The 14148-nt window shown below is 43.9% G+C and overlaps 1 long non-coding RNA gene across 2 annotated transcripts in view; it reads right to left on the reverse strand.

Annotated features, from left to right (window-relative positions):
• The window catches only part of LOC140542260 (uncharacterized), a 40954-nt gene that overhangs the window by 3382 nt on the left and 23424 nt on the right, over window positions 1–14148 (reverse strand). For both annotated transcript variants that reach the window (XR_011977992.1, XR_011977991.1), the window contains exon 3: window positions 764–830. This is a non-coding gene — a long non-coding RNA (uncharacterized lncRNA). The remainder of the gene's footprint in view (window positions 1–763; window positions 831–14148) is intronic.

The following is a 14148-nucleotide window of genomic DNA, read 5'->3' on the forward strand; positions in this document are numbered from 1 at the left end:
CGGGACCTCTCAGCAAATTGTAATAAAACTAGAGGCCCTTATAGAGGCCTGGTCGAGCTTGTTGTTGTAGTCTTATCAAACCTTTTAAGCTATATCTTAGTTGTTATTCTATTTATTTATTTATAAATCATTTAAAAATGCTACCTACTCTTTAGAATTATGTGAACTGTTCATGATAGCTGGACCAATTTCATCACATTGGAAAATTGCTTATAGAGATTATTGGAGATGTATCGGATCACAAAACTCAATCAGATTGGATCATGGATCTTGGATTCGCTTTGAGGATCATTGTAACATACTTGTATAAAATCCTGTACAAATGTTACCTCTTACATATATAATGTAAGACTTGCCTGTGTGACCAAACATGTTTGAAAACTAGTAGAAAAGCTCATGTGTAGAAAAGTTTATTTTGGCGTCTATTCAGGAGTATGGTTCATGAATCACTAATGGTCTAGGGAAATGACAGAAAATAGCACTAGTACCAGATGTTGAACAAGTGATAAAAATTCCAGTGATCCTTATTCATGAACGAACAAATCTTGCTCAAGATGCGGAGATTTATGCTAAATAGGCTAATTTCTAACATTGAAATATGATGGTATATTTGATTTCACTAATCTGATGGGTATCTGCTCCTGACAACACCAAACACGTAGCATTGATTAGCAAAAAGGACAGCTAACATTCTGACGTTTCATATACACTTTGGTGCACCAAACCTAGGAAGGAAGGAATAAGAAAATATTCTTCTACTAACCTTTACTCCTGACATCAGTAACTCTGGTGACTCTGCGTCCTTGATGCCATTTCACATCTATTCTGGCCTAGAAGAACAAACAATAACATGTCAGGTGAAGGAACTGCAGATGGCTCCATGTGACTAGTTAAATCAGATATAACCTCCTGACTATGGTTTATCTTGACCTACTTTTCCTCCTACCTACTCTCCTTTTGTTGAAGTAGATAAACCCATGCTCTCCCCACAAATCTGAGGATATATAAGCAAAGTCGGGAGCAGTGTGCATTCTGCATCCCCCCGCACAGCTGAAGTACACTGAAACAGTTTCAGCGATTATAAATCATTTACCACACATTCCATTCCCTACTTTAACCCTCAGCAAGAGCACATTCGGCTTGGGTTAATAATATGTCCTCCAAGGATAGTGTGTATGTGTGGTGACAGGAAGCCTTTACTAGTAGTGACCTGTGGCCCAGTTGTGTCCTGGATTGTGTCAGAGTAAGTGCTTTTGTATTGATGTGGATATTAATGATTTAATGTCTACTGCTGACTGACCTGCACAACACACCCATCTTGACACACTCCAAGAACCAGTCGTCAGGAGGCCATCAGACCCAGTATAAGTTATCTATTTCCAACCTAGCTTGCTAACTCATTATCTAAAGTAGACATGTAGATTATCTTTTGACCTATTCATTCTTCACCCACAAAGCCTTTCTTTTGTTGCATCTGTTGTAAAGTTGGACAAGCTATACAGAACACTGGTAAAATTAAATCTCATTCAACCTAATGAATAATTGTAGCACACAACTCAGTTTAACCAAGATAACCAACATTTAGAGGTGGTCACTAATTCATTATCGGTGAACCCTACAAAACCTGTCTGTGTACAATGTATGTAAAGGTTGGCTGCTTACCTCTGGCTGCGTGTTGAGAAACACACTGGTTGTAATGTGTAAAACACATACTGGCCATATGCCACCATGTATTTATTACAGGTATGCTCAATAAAACTAACCCAGTTTACCGGTCTCAACCTAGTGATCGCAGTGCCAGGAGTTCATACTCAACTGGGAAATCTGCTTTTAGCTACAGTGTCGCATTAACATTTTAAACTTTTAGAATCAAACTGCATCCATTTAGCCTGCACATGTTTTTTTTTGTTTTTTTTGTTTTTTTTTCATTGTTGTATCTATTCTGCAGAGCTTCGATTAGCCACAGCATTGTCCAGTTTGGTGGTGATGCATTTTGGTAGCATAGCATGGCAACTAATAACTTTTTTTATACTGTATATTGACTTTAAACAGAGGTCACTACTCTTTGGAGTTTCCCTCTCTTTATTTATTTATTTATTTATTTGGAATTGAAATGTTTTTTTTTTTGTTTTTTTTACCAGTAATCTGTAAAGTTTGTCCAACTTTACTACAGTTGCTATGAAACAACACATTTGTGGGTGGAGCTTGGAAAGGTCAAGTTAATCCCTTTTAGCTGAAAGGTCCTAACAGTTAAGCTTGGCAATAGAACAGTATCAGATAGTGGAATTGAGGTGGAATTGAACAAATATTTGTGAATCAACAGAAAACAACCTCATTGTTTGTTGTTTTTATGGTTTGGTTTTAATGTACTGCACTTTAACAAAGCCATCTGAGCTGTTCTAGATTCGCACACAGCCCCTTCATGTCTCTCTCTCTCTCTCTCTCTCTCTCATATCTCACCTTGGCACCAATGGTTTGGTATCGCCTTGGCATGCTAGAGTGTTGCCATGGAAACCTGGATAAACCTCTGCTCCACCACCACCCTGCAAGATGGGTGAGGCCATGCATTTGGGCGTGCATTTGTTCGCGCATACACATCATGAACACACATCATGGTGTCTGACCCAGGGAGCATATATCTTGGTCGTATGCCAGGGGTTTCATTCTTGAGTTACGTGTGCAAATTAATTCATGCCTATCCGGAGAAGATGAGAACTACCCCTCCTCTTTTTGCTTTACTCACTGGACAAGGGGTTGCCCCACTGTGGGGTGGGTTGCCTATAAAACCCTGGATCATAGATAACATGCAGAGAATTAACAGTATTTTTGAAGGATTTTTAGGACACAAAATTAGGGTGCTTCAAATGGTTCTTTATGGGATGCCATAGAAGAACTACTTTTTTTTTTCCTCTGACCCCTAGGATTTAACTATTGGTCTGTGTGTGTACATATACAGGCCTTTTCTATCCAGGGACATGTGGAGTTAAAACCACAGTTCACCCAGAAGTGATTCTTTTCATTAGCTGTAATAAATAATTAAATGTTGAGGTTGCTCTTCCAGCTCTTTCCTCTGCAAAAACCGACCAGATGCACTTACACTTCAGTGTACAGTATAGGCCATACACGCTATGACTCCCAGATGGATATTACACCTGTCGTTAAACACTTACTAGAGAAAATTCTTTGAATTCACACTGACCAAGACCGTTTTTACCTTATGTTGGAGGCAGATTGGACATACACGGTTAATATAAAAGCTTACATCCTCTCCTCTCTTTACCTCTCCTTTATATTTCCAAGATGGCAGCACTCTCACATACGCTAAAATTAATCCTCTGTGATTGGATGGCTAATTTGAAGTGTCAATTATTCTTATGCAAATGTGCCCAGTTTCTCACGTTTCAAAAGAGGAAGAGCACAGATGGCTGCACAAAAATCTCCCCGCCAAGGCAAAGCAGCCTGCCAGACAAAAAAAAAAAAAAAAGCTTGCATAATGTGACGCCGCTATTTGCATGTCTGTCCTCCTCTCCGATAGAACATCAAGCATAGCAGACACGGCTAATGCTAAAAGGGCTTTACAAATGGTCAAAATGGAAACGTTCATTAAAAAAAAAATAGCACAGCTAGCTTACATAGTGCTAACATAATACATCAGCTGACCTCACCTCCTTTCTATGGGCACTGGACAAAGAAAATCTGATCAAAAAGAGGGAGGTTTTCATTCTTTTCCTTATAGCATTGATGTAATACCGGCATATGTATGTTACGTGGATATGCACCCGTACAATTTCCATCTTTCAAATAACTACTATATTGAATACACGGCCCATACTCGCTTATGCGCTGGGTAATGGGCAGACTACTCTGAGCTTATTACAAATCAGAAGCATCCCGTGTTATTAGCAGTGAACCTCCCACACCTGCCAATCAAGAAATTTCATCTCCGTCTGAGTCAAAAAGCAAACACGGGTTTGCCAAAATGAGTGCAAGAAAGGAAGAATTTGAAAGGAAAAGCCAGACAGACAGTGGGAGAAAAAGACAGTGAGAGACGGAGAGAGAACAAGAAGCTGCTCTTCCAGCGTGACCTGAACAAGCCACTAAAACGTGATTCCTGACAGTTTGCTCACGCTCAGGCTAAGAGACAGCGGCCTCTTTGCTTTCACACTAAAGACCATGATTTTGCCTCAGACAAGTCCGCCGCCTGACACACCTGCTGTGAAACCTGGCAACTCCCAAACAAATATGCGGATAAGCTTCAATGGGCTAACATGGAAATGGCGGACAGCTCCGCAGCTTCAAGAAGAAAGGGGATGTTTGCATGTTGAAAAAACGAGTCAAAAGCTAACTGTTAAAAAGGAAGGAAGTGGTACATTTAAACACTCCACAAAATATATAAAGCCTTTACGGACGAATTGCAGAAGAAAAGACCACGTTCCTTGACCTTCTCAGCTGATGCTGTAGTTGGAGAAGAAAAAGAGGGAGGAAAAAAAAAAAAAGCTTTTCAGACCCAAAACAGTGGATCAAGCAACCTGCTGTGGCATCCTGTTACATCATGACAATGGAGCCCTTTCAAAGTGGGTCTCAACATGGCAGCCAGGTCCTCAAGTTCTGTTGATTGTCTCACACAGGGTCAAGAGCGAGAGGAAAGAAGGGGAGTGTTGAGTTATCTTAGACGATAATGGCGGCCTCTGAAATTCGATGGACTCGGTGTGTTAATTCTGTTTTGACCTTCTACCTTTTAAGCTAATGTTGTTAGCCACAAAAGTCCAAGTAGTGACGACTGTCTCTGTGCGTGAACATTGGATCCATATGGAGAAAGAATCATGTTACTAATTGTGGAGGGACAGGGAGAGTGAGCACAAGGTTATGCTGTTGACTGCAACCTAACAGCATTGGTAGTTAGTTGGAAGACAGTTCAGTCTTAGCAGTGGCTTGTTGATGGAGTTGGTTCTTTGGGTGAACTGGTTCTAAACACACTTGTTTTGGCTGGACTGTGAGGTTATGGAAATGTTGAGCTCTTTTTTAGTCTTTTAATTCCCTATTGATTAATAATTGTGAAACTAGGTAGACAATCTAGCCAAGCTTATTAGGCTAGCTGTCAAAAGATGACCAGACCCTTTTATCTTATTTGGCTGACAGCTTTAACACGATGACTTACTTGGTTCCGATTAGCCTAACGTGGCTTTTGGATCACTTCCCAGATGGAAGAGAGGAATTGATACACATTTTTAGAGCACTGATCAAAAGTGGCATCTTCTTGGATCTTCCTCCTTTTTAGAGGTTAAGTCAAACCCTGATTGACTCTGGCCGACTCTGGCCATGGTGCTGATGTGACTTCTGAAAATCTCTCAAGTGATGAGAGAAGTCCCACTCAAGTCGTGCCAAATTAAAAAGCCAGTAGTTGTATTTAAGGGCAGTCCTGACCCCAAAAGTCAAACGCTGCATTTTGTTTTGATTGCTTGAAGACAGGACCCTAGCTAGTCTACCAGATGGGATGCATAGCCCAGATACTGTCCCTGTCATAGTGGACAAGGCTATTCACACAACTTGGACTCCATATGCCTAGTGCCTTTTATTTTCACCTGCCTCCCCTCCGAAAAAATGTGTGTCTGTGTGTGTGTGTTTGTGTGTCATACACATCAAAAACCGTAAGGTGAATCCTTTTGAGCTGGCGGCACGGTCAGCCACAGAATGAATAAACATCCATGTCAGGAGAAACTGATACACTCCCTTTTCAGCCAGACGGGCCTCTCGTGGGAAAAACAGCTCGCACACAATGGACAGAGACGGCCTTTTGTTGAGACTCTTGGAGCTGTGGGCTAGCTCTTCTCTCCAGTTTGTGCCCTGATACAGACCACTCCCCTCAGCTCCCACACAAACACACACGGACACGCACATAAAGTTCACTTTCTCCTCCATCTGAACTTGGTGCAACATAAAATCGAAATGATTTTGTTGTGTGAAGAAACAGATACTTCCAGAAGAAATATCCGCAATAAGAAAAAGAGAGAGAGGGGGAGAGCGTATCTCAGCCTGTAGTTAAACCACCCCCCAGAGGGGGTTTTAATACTGGCCCTAAATCCTTGGGATAGTGGCTCGCCATGAAGCTGCTCCAAAACAAACCCACAAGGAAGGCCCCACAGCAGGTCGACCCAGGGGAATTTACGCACTCTTTTGTCCAAGATTCAAAGGTTTCAGCATTAGACAGCCTGGGCTTTGGGGGGGGGGGGATTTCTTGTAGGTGGGTTTCTCAGTCTTCATACTCAACTTGAACTTGACACTGATGATTCTTTCTTGGTTATCACAAGGAGCCCTGGTCTGTTTATGGGTTGTTTCCAAAAGACCAGTGAACGTACATGTATGAGAGTCATTTTTGCAAATGCCTGACAACTTAATGCTGTTCTCTATATCATCAATGTCTCACACAAACCTTGTATCTCCAATTTAGCACCTTCTTAACTTTCAATGGAAGTCAGTGTAAAAAGTTTTTTTCTCCAAGTCATGTTGAAGCATTATTGTTGGTCCGTTCTTCATAAACTTTTCCCACAATATAAAAAAACTACTTCCAGATTTAAATGACGTCAAAACATGAAAAATGATGCAGATCCAAGGTTTTTGCGTAACAGCGATGATATTCTGTATTTGCCATTTGAATGGGTTCAAGCCAGTCGATACGCTACTATTAACACACTGCATGTAATGTTAGTGTCTTAATTGATCCAAGCTATTTTTTTCAAGGCCTTGAGAAAAGCAGGCACCCTTTTTCTCCAGTGCTGCTTGACCAAGGCCCGTTCTCACGGACGCCTTCCACCGCCTCTCCCTCGCCCTCATTCTTTGCTTTCAGCTCCAATTTGGGCCACAATAAAGTTGTTATGCATGACAGTTTGAGGAGCAGAATGGATGTGGCTCAAGCCTGCTGTGTGGCTACAAAGTGGGCCCATTCTTCAGACCCTAGCTCAGTTACGGGGGCCCGGGCGGAGGGAGCCGCACACCGTTGCCGGGACGTTCTCAGACTGACGGAAACAATTAGACTCAAATGGTCCAGCGCAGCCGACTCGGGGCACTCCCAAACCTGCATGTATCTTCTGCAAAGGATGGCTCGGGCGCCAACCGTGTACCCTGAAGCACTGAGAATGAGGAGGATCTCCCTGTTTTATTATTATTATTATTATGTAATGTTGAAGGACATCTAAGGGAAATTAATTAATGTAAAAGTTAAGTGCAGGTTGGTGAGCACAAGGCGTGGCTGCTAAGCTACATGTTGGGTTAGGTTCCAAGCAAGTTCATATTACGCATATTGTAAATCCTAAACTTGTAAGGTGAAACGTAAAAATTACTGCTATTCGATTCATATGTTATCCAGCCTGTGTGTGTTTTTGTGTGTCTCCTCCCCCACTTGCTCTTTTGAGTGTGCACAAAAACAAGCACATGAGAAAGTGCTTTTTGGGGGGCTCCTGAAATCGGGCGACCATATGTGCAAGCGCTCTGTATCATTCTACTATACTGCCCCGCACGAGGGGGACCACCGTAACTTAGTTTGTCTTCCATACAAAGTTTCGGCCAAGCTTGGGTGGACTCATTAGACGGCTTTTCTTTGGAGCCAATGAAGCTCAAAAGACCTCCAACAAAGGAGCTAATCATGGCCTCCTTCCTCGGCCCAAGCTGGAGTTTCTCTTTTCACTGGCTGGGTCTTAGATCATTTCTCACAGCTAGCTGGCCAGCTAGCTAACGGCCTGTGGCCTTCCTGGCTAACATAGCCGTGAGGGATTTCTAACACTGGTTTTTCTTTTTGTGAAACATGAGGTGACTATAGGAGGTAGCCACATGCACGTATGCTTGTAAGGTCATGTTCACGTCAAAGCAGTGTAATACAAAGCAGCATTCCTTCTCTGTCTCTCTCTCTTTATCTCTCTCTCTCACTCACACACACACTCACACATACATACACAATACAACTACATCCTTTGGTGTAGGCTGTGCTGAGGGTGGTGTGCCATGAGGTGTCAATTTGTGTATGGTGATATGTGGGAATACGTTTGTTGAGGGGTTACTGAGCGGTTGAGCCTGGAAGGTTAGTGGTGGAAGAGTGTGTAAACGGATGGCTGTATGGCGCATGTGTGTGTGTGTGTGTGTGTGTGTGTGTGTGTGTGCTGGGTGCGGGGCTAAGGCAGACAATGCAGCCCCAGGCGCCTCTATTCTGGCATTGACCTTGAACCTCAGCAGCCTTCATTCCCATGGTTTCAGAGGCTGTGTGTGTGAGGCAGTTCCCTCAGTTCTGCCTTCTCTGAAGTATGTGATAAGCAGCTCTCCATCACTGCTTTCAAAACCTACAATGTCCAAAAGCACCTAGGACGCACCCATGAGCCGGGTAGCCCAAGCTGTTTAGCTTAGCTTAGCTGGCACAGCTAATGATGTACCAGTAATCTGCAAAATGTGACGTGAGAAATTTTATTTTGGTGTGAAGAGCGCCACTGAAATTGTGAGGAAGAGACAGAGGGGATGGGGGTTGGGGGAGGAACAGGACTGACTAATAATAGAACAAGCCTAAGTTTGCATAGCAGCATGTCTACGCAACCTCCTCTTCAACAGAGAGAGGAACAGAGAAAGCGTGATTGCTACCCTGAGGATATCTAAGAGATCCCTGAAGTCAGACGGAAAGGTTAAATGTGTTCCTTTGCTGGACGTCTCCCAAATACTGGCAGCACATTAGAAGAGGTCACGATTCACAGTCGCCCGTGATTTATCTTAACTCAGGGCTAACGTATTGAAAACTGAACACTGCACTGAAACATAGTGCTGCTGCTCAGCCTTAGCCTTAGCCTTTGAGATTCTCCCTCCTCATATGTCAGCAGTGAGGCTGCCTCAAACTGCCCTACATTCAGCTGACTGATCCAAGGCACACAGCCTTCTGTCACAAATAATCATTACAGCACCCCCCCTTCTCCGTGCTCCGTGCTCGCTCTACCACTGTATTAAATATTGAAGATTTTCAACTTTCAACTGGGTGAGCGTTAAAGCGCCCCACCATCAAGACACACACACGCGCGCACACACACACACTCACACACAAACGCACCAGCATGCATGCAAGTAAGCGTATTCGCAAACGCTCTCATACGTGCATGTACAGTAGCCTATATTGTGCAAGCTTCCGCAGATAGAGACCCCCCTTTATCAGCATGTCAGTTTAGCCTTTCTATTTCCCTCCACTTTGGATGACGACTGGGATCGCATCAGAAGCGACTCTTCCCCACCCCTCCACACCTTCCTTCCTCCGTTTCCTCTCTTTTCCCCTTCTTTCTCCATCCCTTTGTTCTGCGCCTCGCCTGCCAAGCGCATCAAGGTGCGCGTGTTTCCTTGAGCGTTGGCCGGAGCCAGAAAGCTTTCTTGAAAGAATAGCGTGCCGCTCAAACCCTGATCACTAGCCGCTAGCTAGGTGCGCGTGTCACCAGGTCGACGTTAATTACTCGCTCGTTCACGGGCGCGTCGTCGCCATGGCGACATGCCATTAATGGAGGAGAGACCAGTCGGATGAAAATGAGTGCAAATGAGGCCCAGACCCCCGGCATGGATTTTGGAGATTGGCCAAGCGCCGCGGCATACACGCTCCTTATTAGAATTTAATAACGGGGCCCTGATAATGTACCTGCGCGTCTCTTTTAAATGCAACAATGGAGTGGAATATGCACAGAGGCGAATGCCGCTGGGAGGGGTGGTGGGTGGAAGGGTGGATCCGGCCGGCTTGACACAAAAACGTGAAGACGTGAATTTGCTTGATATATGGAGGAGAGGGGTGTTAGAGACTGTTGGGTAGAAAGGGTGTTTGTGTGTAACCGGCACATTTCGTGTTTTCGGAATGGAAGAAGCTCGAAGGAACCTTTCATGATTAGCAGGTTGTGGATGCAGTGCACTAGGAATGTGGTGTGCAGCATCGGAGCGTAATTAGCACAAATTGGCATTTTTCAACGATGTCTGCAATTGGAATTGTAAAGAAGGAACACCGGACATGAGCAATGCTCAAAATTGGGGTTTGTGCGTTGCTAAAAGTAGCACAGAGTAGAACCAGGGTTATTTGAGCCCTTTGAAATTCAGTAATGACAGAATACAAATTACAAAAGGAATTATGAAATTACTCTTATTATATACATCATACAAGCTCTGATGTTTGCTTCACCAGTGCACATAATAGTAATATAATAACAAATGCATCCTACATGGTGAAAAATGGTGAAAAACTAAAAGGCCAAACCAGTTCACCAAGAGACCAGCATCTTACCCACCCACATGCCAACCTAAAAGTAGCCACATCGTTGTGATGGAGTACAATTAGAGAGGTTCCAGACAGAAGTCACTGGGCACTGTTTTACAGAGAAATGCCACCCCCCTTCCACTCCGCCATTTTGGGTACAGATTGCAGCCATTATCAGGCCTATTTCCCAGGTACAGAAAAGCATCCGAAGAACAGAGGAGCCGGCGGCTAGCGGCGTGCAAGAATCGCCGACAGGGATAGGGGGTGACAATTTCGTATGCAATTGCCATTGTCACTCACAGACTCTCTGTGTCTGCGACTTTCATTTCGTCAAAGCAAGAGCTATTTCTAGTCGCAACAGTGGGTGGGTGGGTAGTTGTGGGTGGGGGGTGGCGGGTGTAGCACAGTCTAGAGCCCCGCGCCTAAGTGATTCCAAGGTTTCTGAGAGCATTCCTGTGTGTTAGCCATTAACAAAATGGCCTCCTAAAATGCCATATATGATTTAACATAACGAGAAGCATAGACTGGGTTTCAGCTGCGGGGTTGCAGATTTGAAAGGAGCTGACAGGCCGCGGAGCGAAAATCGGAGAGAATGCTACTGTAGACGGCTTCCTTTTTCCACATTCATGCAGGGCATCTTCATCGCCTTCAAGCTTAAATGGTTTTAACCAGACTAAATATGCAGAGCATCGTCATCCTAAGCAGCTCCCTGTACAGAATCATGCATTGAAGAGTATTGTAGCATTAAAAATAATAAAAAGAAAGAACCGAAAATCTACCGTAGACCCTACTATGAGTGTGTTTTAGGTCAACACATATGGTTCTTCTTCCTCTGAGGACAGGAAAATGATTGTCTGTATAAATGGATCGCTACAGGAAAGCTACAGATGTGGCTGAGATTAGCTTGGTAGAAGCTGGAGATTTCCTTTAATTTGACTAATATGTATGAGCACGTCCGTGCAAACCCGCGAAAAAACGGACTCCTCATTTGCAGCAGAGAATCTAATCAAGCCTTTGTGCTCATCCCAAAATCCAGGGTGGGGAAAGTAAAAGCGGCAGCATGCGTACGCTCGGTCGCCCGCTGAAAAAGAAAAACCTCAGTGAGAATGGCTCTGTGCCAGGCTAGCCACGCTAGCCCACTAATTGATTGCTTCTTGCTAACAAGGATGTAATGTATTCTATTGTGTTTTCCCTCTTCGCCTATGTTAATAAGGTCCAAAACAGAACACGCTTTCTTTCTTTCTTTTATTTTTTCTTTTTCTCCCTCCCCCCACTTGCCACCCCCTTTCTTCCTTCCATCCCTCTCTCTCTCTCTCTCTCTCTCTCTCTCTCTTTCTCTCTCTCAGATAGAGGATTTGATGTGAAGATGCTATGACAGGCTCTCTCTCTCTGTGCAGCTGGCATGGAGGATGCAGTAGGGGTACGGTAATGGGATCATGGGAGAGTGGCCTATATGCCTCTCTCTCTCTTGCTTTCTCTCTGGCTTTCTCTCTCTTGCACGCCCACGCACGCACACAAGTCCCATCTCACCCCCCCACCCCCCAACAAGCTGCTCCCCCTAATGAGGGGTGGCGGGACAATGGCACCATTGTTGCCCCCCTTGTTTTGAAACCCTGGGCCTGAGAACAATTGCTGTTTACCCAAGCAGCGGTGGGGGCCTTCGGGCCCCGGACGTTAATTAATTGGAGGAGTCCTCTGATTGAGTCTGCATCTTGCACCCCCGGCACAAAGCTGGCCATTCAGGGCCCCCGGGCCATGAGGGGAAGGAGTGCTCTCACGGCAGAAACGCACGCCTCTCCTTCCTCTCTCTTTCTCTCTCTCTCTCTCTCTCTTTCCTTTGCTCCCCAGATCGGCCTTCTTGCGCTCTCTCCCTCACTTTCTCTCTGTTCCAATCTCACTCACTCCTCTCCCATCCCCTCGTTTTCTCTCTCAGTTTGCAGCCACCCCCTCCACCTCCCCACTGGTATCTGCATCCTCATTGCCTATGCAAGACAGAGCCCGCCCCCCTGTCTCATTTGCACACCTGCCAGGCTCCACACACAGACACACACACACACACACGCACAAAATAAAAAACTGACTGTATGGGGGAGAAGACATAAACAAGCTGGCAATGTTTATTAATTTAGTTTATTTTCATATGTACACATATAATAAAATAATCAACAGTAATAACCATAAATAGTAATAATTTGGTACTTAAAGAAATTTAGATTTTGTTTTACAAATTACAAAAATGTAAATTACCAGTATAACAATGGGATGTAACAGTGTAAAAAGGGGCATTGCCATGCAACATATAATAATAATGCAATGTAAGGTAACTGTGTATCAATAGGCATTGTGATGCAACAATGACATGTCATAATGCAACAATTTAACAATGTAAAGCAGCGTAACAATGGGTATTGTGATGCAACAATGACGTGTAATAATGCAGCAGTGTAATGTGACAGTGTAATGCAGTGTAACAATTGTCATTGTGATGCAACAGTGGCATGTTATAAGGCAGCAATGCAATGTAATATAACACTGTTACGTTCCAATTAAAAAAGCATGATGGACTAGCCCATTTCAATCCGCAGCTGATTTATTGGCACAGGGCATGGCAAAAATATGGTAGCAATTCTTGAAGAGCGCAAGAGCTTTAACATGCATTTTCACATCACATTAGAAAAGCAAAAAAGGGGGAAAAAAGGCGTTAAGAAACGCCGCCATGTCCTTAGCGGTGCGGATTTGCATCTGTAAATTTCCACTCCCACACTCTGTCAAATATCTGCATCTCTCTCCCCCCTCCCCGAATGACGCCCAGTCGGCCGGCAGCAGTATGCAAAGCGGCTTCATGAATATGCTTAATTAGGTGGGGCCAGTGTAATTTTTTTGGAGCTTATGGGATGTGACATTTGTAGGGCAGAGGCATAGATCAGCGTAAGCAAGAGTGACAAATACATTATCCTTTTCTCCACATTATAACATTTTACGGGTCTGTTCTGAATACGTTTGTGCATACACCACCCCCACCCCCCCATGCACACACCTTTTACTATTTACATATTTGCGTGGTACTGAATTTCCCATACACACACCTGCACACACCTCGGTGATGGGCATATGGAATTATGTATATGCACAATACCAGCACTGAACCGAACAAGGGGAGACATCTCACAGGGGGGGAAAAACACTTTTCACAGAGCTTTTTATACATAATAGGGGGTTGTGCAAGCTGGATTTATTTTTGCTTGGAAATGGCACCTCGAGGTCGTTCGATATGGAAATCAAAATGACATTTTTGGGATGGTAAGCCAGTCTCAAGGATGATGAGTTATTGAGTTATTGGAACAAAAAAATGTGGAAAATAGAAATACAATTTGTATCAGCATACCAGCACATCCAAAACCTTGACTCAAGTGTGTATCGTTATTCGGCTTTACGCATTGGGGGGCTCGTATGATGTCTTGCAGTATAGGGACTATATTTAACGAAAGAGTATTCAGCCTAATCAGCCCATCCTACCTACAGCTTTTAGCTCTAGCTACACTGACAAAGCGCAGTCCTTTGAGTGGGAAACTCCTTTTTAATGCATTCGCTCATTAGCATATTTGAAACGTAATGAAACCGCTGCCAATCCGTACTGTAGATTTGATTGGATGCGCATGTTGTCAGCGACCCAAACCCCACGATAATGAGGAAATATGAAAAAACATAAATCTGCAATAGCAACGCTATAAATACTACATGAATATAACCAAGCTTCATGCGGAACGTAAGCACTTAGCCGTCAAATCAAGCCGAATGTCAGCGCCTGCACATACGTACATGTAAACTATATTTACATAACGCATATATTATCATATTCCTCAACACACACACAAAGGCAGTAAGGCTGCTGTTATCAG

This window comes from Salminus brasiliensis, chromosome 20, assembly GCF_030463535.1.
Source record: "Salminus brasiliensis chromosome 20, fSalBra1.hap2, whole genome shotgun sequence".
Taxonomy (NCBI): domain Eukaryota; kingdom Metazoa; phylum Chordata; class Actinopteri; order Characiformes; family Bryconidae; genus Salminus; species Salminus brasiliensis.